The 11528-nt window shown below is 48.3% G+C and overlaps 1 long non-coding RNA gene across 1 annotated transcript in view; it reads right to left on the bottom strand.

Moving 5' to 3' along the window:
* Positions 1-11528, bottom strand: part of LOC124850831 — a 30410-nt gene that overhangs the window by 14262 nt on the left and 4620 nt on the right. The gene's annotated exons all lie outside the window — the stretch shown is intronic.

Here is an 11528-nt window from a genome sequence, read left to right as displayed (position 1 = left end):
CAAACGAGGAAAAAAAAATAGATTCAAGCTCTCTCTCTCTCTCTCTCTCTCTCACTCCCAGTTCTTTTTCTTCTCAAATTACTTCTGTGTTATATATGTTAGATCTTTAGTTTGAAATGGTTTATTGATATAAATACATATGGGTGATACAGTATATATATATATATATATATATATATACCGTAACACCCTCCCCTTCAGCGCCACCCTTGTTCTCAGTCCCGGCCAACACAGGTTCTTGAGGGTCACAGTCCTCCGGTTTTTATGGATCTCTTTAAATCATCAAGTGCTTAGCAAAAATTGCTAAGGGTCCAAAATGTAAAACAATGCAGTCAGGTAAGTAATGGGGCGCTTATGCTCCATATAGACCACAGACCACCCAGCAGCAGCAGCAGCAGCAGCAGCAGCAGCAGCGGACCCGTCCTGTTTGCAGCTGTTCGTCCTAAACAAGGGGACGGACGTCCAAGTATTGAAGTATTGGTCATCAGCTCTCGTTGGAAAGTCTGCAGAGGGAAACCGTCCGCCCCTTTAAATCAGTGAAAAGAGATGAATTGTTTTGTTCTTTCTCCCTCCGTTATTTCCGCTCTCATCATTTTTGCCTATCAAAACATAAATATTTTGCCATTTTTTACTGGTTCCTAAGGAGAAATGTATCACCTGCCCTTCTCCCCAGGGAGCTAACAGGTCTGGATCCTGGGAAGGATAGGAATTCACTGTCCTTGGTCGGATGTCAATGTCAATGTCAGGTTGGAAGTCTGCCCGTGTGGGATTTGGATATAGACTGTGTATAAAAATGGACCAAGTCACCGTGACCGGAAAGTAAAAGCCGATGTGTATTTGTCTAAAACCTGCATTCTGTGGAATGACCAGCAGAGGGCGACTCACCGGTTGCAAAAAAAAAGAAGTCAGTTTCTAAAGAAGTCTATGAGAAGATGACTCAATACATTTTCATTTTTTAATTACGGTCTCAGTTAGACTAAAGTGGACGATGTGTGATCGACAGCTAGTTCCGTCCAATAGGTGCAGGTCGCAGGTGTATGTCAGCTCTCAGCCAGGCCCTCCCGGCTCGGCTTTCACAAGGCCAAGATGACGCTGGACACAATGCTAAACTCAAGGCTTCGAAAACGGCAGTTGACAAACCAATGGGTATCGTCGCTGCGTGTCGCCCCGAGGTCTTGAAGGACCGCTGACCTCTAGGCCACCCTGAGGACTCTTACTCGGTTTTGTACAAACGTGTGTGTATCATTTGCAAGTTTCCTCATTTAATATGTTCGGCCATTGAGCATTGCTCTCTGACCCTCCTTAGCAGAACACTGGCCAATCGTCACTATAGATATATACGAGGGGAATGGGATAAGTGCAGTGGAGATGAGCCAGTGTGGGAAAACGTAAACTGTACTAAGTAAGCAGCGAGCACCCAAACCACAAATTTCTGTTGGAAACATGAAAACCACTCATGGTGGGAATTAACTGCACAGCCGGAGGACTCTCGCTTCTTGTCTCCCATCCCCGGCACATGTGTCCCTGGCAGCTCTGGCGGGCTTTATTGAGGTGGACCCAGATTCTGCCGAGATTAAAGTTCAGGAGGGGCTCGAGGAGTTTTGCCAGAGCTGCCGGCCCAGCGGAGTTCTTTGGATGTAAAATGTGAGCGAGCACCGTGAGGAAATAAGCACTTTCCAGTTCTACTGCTCTGAGCACAGGCGGCATCACAAAGGTTAATTTAATATGGCGAAAACCGCCGTGGACAGAAATGATTATCATGCGCCGTATTCTCCAAGTGAGACCTGATTTTATTATGTTGACTTTTAGAGAGTGGAAGGCGGTTGGAATCAAAGCTCACCGACAAATGTCCAGCCAGGCCAGAATCAGCCAGTTTCGCATGACCTCCGCCTGTCACGGACCATGTTCCCAGCTTTCATCTCCCGCTGGATTTTCCTCATGAAATTGGGATAGCACAGCCCCTTCAAGGTTGATTTGAGGATGGAGACTATCTCATCCTCATTGAGCTGTGCAGCGACAACAGACGGGGTTTATTTTTCTAGTGATTAAGATACTCCAAAGAATCAGATGCGGAGAGGGCTCCTCGTGGAATAGAAAGAGGAGTACGGTGTAGTGTAATTTTGGTTCTGGCGTTATGGAGCAGCAGGTGCTGTCACTGGTGCTCTGTCTCAATAGAAGGAGTTGTAAAACATGTGGAAGCAAGCAGTCGTGTTGGAAATCATTTCATCCTTCAAAGCCTGTTCCTGTTTTAGTTTCAGAACTCGCAGATTGAGTTGGGAAGATGAAATGGCAGCTCGTCTGCGTCAGTATCTGAAGGTACCTTCTTGAATGTGTCAGTGTAGATGATGGATGTTTGCTTGAACCTGCTTACAGTGAGTTGACCGCATACACACACACACACACGCACACTAATAGAGTCCTTTCTTTTCACAGTCCACTGCTCAGTGTCAGTCAGTGTCTCAGCCTCTAAGCCCTGATCCCCTTCTGAGCCACCTACTGCCGCAATAAGTCAAACCTTTGACAAGTCAGGCAGCCAGTTGCCCAGACAGTCGGCCAACCGGTCCAACAGTGGCAAACAAGTGTAAGAAGGTTTATGAATCAAACGTCCCCCTGGCCGATGGCTGCCTGCTCAGGACGTGAGTCACACACACCAGAGTGGCAATGGCACAGCGAGGCAGGCAGGGATGCATTGAAGAAGGGGAATTTCCCATTAAGGGCTGGCCAAGGGGCTGAACTCGGCCAAGCACTCCAGCAGAATGTGCACTTCATTAGTGGGAAAGTGCCGGGGAGAACCAGGCCGGGCCAAGTTCTTTGAGGCACGGGAAGAGCTAATAAAAGTCCGAGCCAAGGAACCATACAAGTACACTCGAGGACCGAGAGACGCGGCCACTGCAGCAGGACAGCAGAGGTCTCGTCAGCAGAATGACCGGAGAGGCATAAATGCTTGCCTCAGTATTCCAGTGGTCTGGTTCGTCGGCGTATGTGACATCATTCGTCGGCGTTAACAGAAAGACGGGGTTTCAGGGCAACGGGGACGTGTAACACAAACAGCCGCGTTCAAGTTGTGATTCCCAGCAGAATGGGTCCGGAGAGGACACAGGATCTGAATGTCCAGATTTCTGTTCATTGTCTTGTTCCTGCAGGTTAACACAACCACCCAGCTGCCTGAGCCGGGGGACATCACATAAAACACAAGCTGTTTCACTGCCTGTACGCACGGGGCCACACTCACGCCGCGCAGCGCACGCTTCGACTAATGTAGGGAGAATTCTTTTTCTCCTTTTCTTCTTTACCACAAAAAACGCTAGTGAGAAGCCGAGTCATTAAGAGGAGGAACGAGAGCGGCGGGATGAAGTGGAAGCTGAATATTTGTGGAATTCCTAAAGGGGCTGAAATGAAAAGTGCTTACAAAAGGAGGACCAATGCTGAAGGTATGATTCATCTTACCTTAACACACACACACACACACACACACACACACACACACACACCACAGGGCCCAGACAGACCATCATCAGTTAGGAGATTTTAATGCTTTTGAAGCCCTGTGCACAAGAAGACTGGTGTTGCTGAGTCTCCCACGGTGAGCAGGGGCTTGGCCCCGACGGAGGGCCGACGCCCGCAGCACCTGGACAGTTACAGATCCCCGCAGCCCACTTCCAACGCTTGGACTCGCCGCGCGTCGCAGGAGCGCGCTTCTCCCCGACCCCTCCGCCCCCCCCCCTACCCTCCGACCACGGCGTCCTCCTCCCTGTTTCCATCGCTCTTCACGCACTCAGCCCGTGTTTGTCCTCTCAAATAGCAACAAAAGGACGGGGGCCATCGAGAACCGTATCTTTTTACAACGTGGTGACATCACTTGTAAAAAGCGGGCGAGGTAAACGAGCGGAGCCTCAGCCTCCCGGTGTTTTTCCCGGGTTTACAGTTCCCCGCCCGTCCATCCAAAAGGGGCCCGGCGTGACCCCCGGTGACCCCCGCACCGCTGTCTGACTCCCGACCGGGGTCAGCGACATCGCTCACGTCGGTTTCACGGCCCAATTAAATCACCTCGATGGCCACGCTTGCACTGCGCTGTTAATTCAGTCTGCGAGGAGCTGGGAATTTATTCTTTGTGCTGCAACACAGCGAGTAGGTGAATGAACTTCTAGCACTTGCAGGTTGAGTGAAACGATAATTGAGATAATTAATAATAATACCGTCCAATTTATCACGAGGAAAACAGGAACCAGCTGGGAACCTGAAGGGAGAGAAAACAAACAAAAAATCTATGCGAGAAGCGTTGGTCTTAATGGACCCGAGAGGTTTAAGAACAGGATATTAATGTTATTATGTCATGCGTGTTAGAGGTATACGGCTCCAGATCTCTATGATCGGAAGTCAAACGAGTCATCGAATAGACAACTTGGCTCTCCGAGCCAGTGGAGTCCAGAAGCCTGCAGTTACCCTTGTAATTCCAATGTGATTTTCAATATCTGATCATAAAGATCTTTTGAGAGAATTCCTGGTTACCCACACTTGGCCTGAACATGACTCGCTACGCGCCTCATGTGGTTACATTTAGCTCTGTTTGTTCATTCCTCCCCCGTCTCCTTCATGTGTCTCGGATGAACAATGTGACTGGACAGTATCCAGACAACGTAGAAATCCCCTGACAATGAAATCTGTCCTGAACTGTCACTTAATAGAGCCGGGCATCATTAATCAACAGCTTCTGCAGTGGTAGCTTGGATAAACGCTCCCGGACCACACATTCAAGGTGACCACGTCTCTCCTGTGCGGCGACCGTGGCCGGTTGCGCGTCTCCTTTTCCCCTCTGAGGCGAAGGGGGAGCGACCGGGACTTGACTGTGTGCGAAGCCAGCGAGGATCAGCTGATCTCCAGCTGCGGAGTCGCAGACATGGAGCTGGTTTGCGCTGGTTACTGGGCCACTGGGCTGCAGTCGGCGCTGTAATGAGGAGCATTTGTCTCTGCTTCCTCCCTGCGGTCACTTTTACAGCATCTGTTGACTGTTGCTGCTGCACCCCCCCAATTCCATACCACCCCGACCCCCCCAGCACCCCCACCCGACCAAAAGTCCCAGATACACAACAGCTAAATAAAAACACACAAATTAGCCATGTGGACCATGGTAAACATTCCCAGCTCCCCGGTCCAGGCCAGCTGCAGCTTGCTGAAGTTACAGGCGCTGTTCTTTGACTACGCAGCAGAAGCCAACTACACGAGTTCTGCTCCTCTGAGGAGGGAACGTCTCAGCGTGTAGAATATGGGTGGGCACACTCAGTTGTCATCATCCAGTCATATAAATTCTCATATCTACCAAATTTCTCTGCAACTGGGAAAACTGATATTTTTTAAAATATTCTTGGTTGTTTTTCCAACTGAGGGGAGCAAAAACAGGTTATGAACATAACACTGACATATCACGTTGAAAATGTATATACCTATGAACACATCCAGCAGATACAGAGCAACATGAGCGTTCCCCTCGTAGTCATGTTTCTGGCAACAAGGCGAATGTACTTTTAGCTCTGTTTTTGGTCTCCACCCACTCCCCGATAAAAATATCAGACGCCGCTATGTTCAGTTCACTTGTTGCTAGTTTGGTTTTTTCTGCTGTTTGGTGCTGAGCAGGTGGCGTACGGAGGAGTTTTCAGAGAAAACAGCGGATCACGGGTTTATGATGGGCGATGAAACCGAACCAAAACAGAAATGGGCAAAAAAAAACGAAACAGTGAGCTGAAAGACGCTAAAACGCTCCGACGAGCTGGTGGTAAACCTCTGACTGCAGCTACTTTAAAGTCAATCACTGAGTAGTTAAGTAGTGAAGAATGTAGGAAAGAATTTTCGTAATACCTCCGCTGTATCAGTGTTACAGGGCAATAAAACCATCTTTCAATCTGTTACAAACTGACCTCCACTATGTACAACCAAACCTACTGTGCCCGATTCTGTATTTTTCAAATCTATTTGCCTTTATGGGTTTATTAATAATTACCAAGTGTACCGTTAGCAGGAGAGCAACAATGAATTTCCATGTTCAAACCACTAATACATCCACCATGAGCATTAGCAGAGATTTATAAATCTACAAAGTCCGAATAGTTGTGGATATGGAACTTTTTATAGCGTTTTTAACGGCTCCCAGAGCCGTGCAACCAGCTCCCGGGCCCCCGGAGCCTCTAGCAAGCCCTCCATGAACATCCTCAGGACGGCGTTCCCCTTCCTCTCCTCCTGCCCCGGGGCCCTTGTTGTCCTGCACCACATGTGAAATCAATACCACATCGTTTATGGCCAATTCTCACTTGTGCCATCAAATCCGGGACATATTGCCAAAAGTATTACCTTTTTCAGTGCCCTCCTCCAAGATAAAACCCACGCATGGAGAGAGTTGAGGAAGAATTGGAAAGATAGCTGAAGGGAATTACACGACACCACCATTGGATGAAGTCAAAGATTGTCGTTTCAAGACGTGTCCGTGCATAATAATGCAATTTTTTGAGAAGCATTTTAATTTCACGCCCAAAGGGCAAAGACGTGTGATGAGAGCCTCCATAGAGCGTTAAATAATGTGGATGTGCAAGGTCCTCCACCGGCTCTCGGCCCTCTCATAGGTGTTTAATAATAAAGCCTTGGTCCGTCCAGCGCAGCACTTTAACTGAGATTATGTGCTTCGCAGACCAACCCTGGGGCCCTTTAACTTTCATAAAACATAATCCTGGAACACACTTCCACCATCCATCACTCTGACGCACACGCTGCACATGCGGAGACACATTTCTCATTGCAGTGACAAGTCAAATTCAAGGCTTTTTAGTAAATATTAAATCTGCTGACATGCCGTCCCGCAGACGCTTTTCTTCACCTGCGCTGCTCGGGACGGTGCCGTGTGAATGCCGAGTGCAGCGGCCCTCGCAGCGGCCGGGCCGGGGAGACGCCACAGAGCCAGCTTTTGAACCTCCGCAGCCACCGAGGTGAGAAATGTGTGATTTGTGAGCAGTTTTAACACTAGCTCACACCACTCTCTCTCTCTCTCTCTCTCTCTCTCTGCAAACCCCTCAACGTCCAATTACAGCATTCAAACGCCAGTGACAAGAGAGCTGTTTCCATCCAGGAGAGCGAGAAGGGGAATGTGGTTTCCTCTCCTCAGTGGCATTAGGAGTATTTTACCAGAACCCGGGCACCAACCGTCGGTGTATGAAAAGACAAAGTAGCCCGCTCCTCTGAGCATTTCCACAGCAGCACGCCGCGCTCACACGCTCTCGTTCCAGGACTCCGACTTTTTTCCCCCCGTCCGCTTCAAACAAATACTCAAGTTGTGACTCGACTTCCCCTTGGTTTTTACGACAAAGCACCGGTGTTGGTGTAAAACAGGTCATTGGGACCTCCCCAGGACCGGTTTGGTGGAGCTGTGCAACCTGCCAATATCCACAGCCGCCAAGGATTACCCCCCCCCCCCCCCCCCCCCCCCCCCCCCAATAACTCCACTCTCACCCATTGGTCGTAAACAGCTTAAAACCCTATTAAAAGCACAAATAATTTCAGAAACTAAGTAGACGTTTATGAAACAATATTTCCTGCCTGTGCACGACTGTATAACTGTGCCGTGTAACGGTATGGATGCAGAAGCCTTAATGTACCGCTGGTGGTGGTCGAACTTCTCCCAGGCTACAAGTTGTGAACATGCGTCCCATGGAGGCGTCGGCGAAAGACGGGTGATTTACTGGGGCTGCAAGCAGAGTGATTACAGTGTGACTGATGAGAGAGCAAACGCAACCCTCCCCGAAGACTGCACCTGTGTACAGTAACGTTCACTCACTGTGTGTGTGTGTGTGTGTGTGTGCCAGTGTAATAACGCCTGAGAGTGTCTGTGTGTGCGTGCATATGTCCCGCACACTAAATGCAAACCACGCAGGCGTGCGAGCCATTAATCCGAACCACATTTGTGGAGGAATCCGTCAATGACCCCGGAATCCCATTCAAACAAAAAGAAAAGAGAAAGACGTTATTTTGGTTCAAAGAGTGGGAGGAAACAAGGCTGGACTCCGGCCAGCACCGATATTCTTAGCATCGGGAGAAACGGCCGCCCCTCCTGTCTGGGAGTAATATCTCACTGGCAGAGAAATGATAACGTGGGGACGTTTAATTAAAGTGTCCTCTTGCGAGTGCCTGTCTACGGAGTGGCTCTCCCGAAGGTCCCTCACAGCCAAAGGTCCTTGTGGTAATAGCCTCAAGCTCTCTCCTTCCCTCTCCCTCTCCCTCTCCCTCTGCCTCTCTCTCTTTTTTAAGTGGAAAGTCATTTCCTGACTCTCTTTGCAATGTGCATTTACGTCTGGCACATCACAAAGGGAGAGAGGGGGCAGGGGAATAAAGAAATTACATGAAATCACACAGGATGAACGTTGCTGTTGTTGCCGTCGATGTGGGAAAGTGGCCGGCTCCGCTCGCGTTATTCATCCCTCATCCCACACAAATGTTTTTCACCGAGGCTCGATTCCACTAGGTCACGACCGGTATGCTCTTGGATCAAGAGTCACGCGTCCACCCACTTTCCATGCGCCCATATCTCCCCATCTTTCCACGGCTTCTTCGTTCGCCCTCCGTCCCCTCCTTCCCTTCTGCCGCTCCTATGTTATTCATACTTCCATCCATCGGGCCTTCCCTTCTTCTATCCACCCAAGTGTTGTTAAATCTCCCCATCCCTCGCCTCGTCACCCCTCTCCGCCCGCGCTCGGTTCTTCCCCGTGCCCCCATCTCACGCCAGACGCCGGACGGATGCAGCCGTCACTCCAGGAGCCTTTTAAAAACGTCAGTTCTGACTGACTGGGCGAGACGCGCCGCGCTCCGCTGCGTTGCCCCTCCAGTGTGCCGCAGGAGCTTTGTAAAATGTCTCTCCTCGGCCTGTTAACAACACTTGAGCGTGGCCAGGAAGCAGGTGGCGGGGAGCGTTTGTACCGTCCATCACCTCCTCGGCAGCAGGAGCCGACCTGCCACGGGGAGTGCGGGCGGCGCGGGGGGCGCACCTGGAGCTCCGGCGCTTTGGGCCCGCGAAGACACAGGTATTGACAAGGGGAATGTGGCGGTGTGTCGCGAGTCGGGGTGGAACAGCGGCACATGGAGAGACGCGGCAAAAGGGGAAAAGAGAAGAGGGACACGTAGATATGAAAAATAATCACTCTCTGTGTCGGAGCAGATTTACAGCGAAGTTCAACCCTTGAGGAAATACACTCCATTGCTCCTCTCGCTGAGACTGGTGGGGGGAAAAGTAGTTTTTGACTTTTACTGGATCTTCCTGCCTCACAAATCTTGCTTTTAGGACCAAGCGTCAATGTCAGAAAAGTAACAGTAAATCCTCTTATTTTAGTTTTTCACGTTTGATCAGTCCACTTGGTTTCTTCTTTTGCTTCTCCTAAAAGACCTCCCATCCATCCTCCTCCATCCCTCCCCCTCCTCCTGTCCTCCTGCCGTGTCAGCCTCCTCCCATCGCCCCCACCTCCGCAGGATCCATCTCTCCATTCCACTGCAGGTACCAGACAGGCGGAGCACCGTCTTCCCCCGACCTCCAGATCTTCCTACACACTAGTAAAAAAAAAAAGAAGAAGTAGACATGTGCTACTTCGGGGTTATATTGACTGGAGCGAGTGTGATCTTATATGAACAGTGGCATGGTGTTGATTTTCAAGTTGCCAAGCTGTCAGTTAAACGAGCTGCTGATTTAACAGAGCAGATGTCTGATGATCAGGCTTCTTCTTCTTCTTCTTTCTTTTTTTTTCCGCGGCGCACTTATGATCATGCACAGATCCCCTTTCTTCTTTTCTGCTCCGTCTCCTCGCTTCTCCTGCCTCTCTGCTTGCCGTCACACCAGACAACAAATAACTGGGGATGTCATGTTAATGGCAGGGAGCTCTACAGAAGTGCCTGGCCAGCACAGACAACTGGAAGGGAGCTATTTGCTGACAAATGGGATTTGGTGCCGGGCTTGAGCAGCATTAACTGGTGGGTTTTATTGGTTGAGGGAGCACGATATCACGGCGGTTTTTCCTTCCCCTGTGTGTCTCTCTGGCAAAGTGGATGACGTTGCATTCGGTCACGCAAAGGTGCTGAGCACTGTTAAACACATGGCAGGAGACCAGTGAAGAGAGTGGCAATGGACAGCAGATGGAGGAGAGATCATGCAGGAGACCGGAGGAAAGCAGTGAATATAAACTGCACACTGGCAGTGCCCTGGTCCCTCATCACGGCACGCACACACACACACACACGCACACGCACGCACGCACACACACACACACACACACACACGCACACGCACACACACACTGAGGCTGTGTTCTAGTTTTTCATCATGTACAACTTTGCCTTCTCACAATAGATTGGACGAGAAGAGCGACTCAAACACATTTCCTTTTTCCTGGATTACAGAAATGTACAGTAGTACGCAAAATGCATCGACTTACATTTTCACAAATGGTATTGAATTGCCCCCATTTTAACCATTTATGCCATTTTGTGGAAGCGGCAGTAATGCACTCATCCCTCACTGACACAGCCGATGATGCTCCCTCACAAAATGTGGCAGCAACAGTGATTTAAGGTTGAGCCAATAGGGGGCAATGTTGTACAGTGAAGCAAAAGGACAGAGTGTGTGTGTGTGTGTGTGTGTGTGTGTGTGTGTGTGCTGCTCTGTCCAAGAGAATGAGGTTCTGCACAATGTCAAGACAATGAGACAATGTATTAATTCACTTAATTATTTTTTTTTCTTCCAACTGTGTGTTATTTTTTATTTGTTATTTGATGTGGTTTTTTTTAGTTTTAATCCTGTAATTGATTATTTTCTCTTATTTTGCCAGATTCAAAAAGAAAATGTAGCTGATGTGAGCATTGACATCAGCCTTGTGTTATCAAGATGAATAATATAACAGTAATACTTCAGGTAATCAGCAATATTACCTATAAATAAATAAGTATAAAAATAAAAAATAAATAAGCATCCTAAATTACAGGGTTCTTTTTATTTAAAATAAATCAACTTGTTAAAACTTGCTAAAAATTCTAGAGATAGAAAACATTGCAGCAACAACAGGATAGTTTGTACACCTAAAACCATTTATACAAAATATAAAATTAATAGACATTGTTATAAAAGCAGCATAATTAGTAGTATTTACTATTTTCTTATTTTCCTATAAATTATTTGCTAATAATAATTGCAATTATTTCAATTGTATGTAATTTTGAATTCATGAATACATTTAAAACAGAAACATTTAAGAATTAATTTACCAAAAAGACACTACATGATTCTATTTCCCTCTCAGACATCAGCAGAGGCAAGAGTCGTACCCTCTTCTCTTAGGGGGCCACAGTTTAAGGTAAAACTAAAAATTCTAAGAAAAGTGTGATGTTGAGGAAAATATGACAAGGGGGTCTTTGAATGAAAAACACCCCTCCTGAGAGCGGCTGCATGACAGGATGAGTGAGCATGTAGGTGGGGATGTGGGGGCTTTGAAACCACAGCAGGCAGGTGAGAG

Source organism: Scophthalmus maximus, chromosome 1 (assembly GCF_022379125.1).
Source record: "Scophthalmus maximus strain ysfricsl-2021 chromosome 1, ASM2237912v1, whole genome shotgun sequence".
Taxonomy (NCBI): Eukaryota; Metazoa; Chordata; class Actinopteri; order Pleuronectiformes; family Scophthalmidae; genus Scophthalmus; species Scophthalmus maximus.
This window is presented reverse-complemented; position numbering and strand designations above follow the sequence as displayed.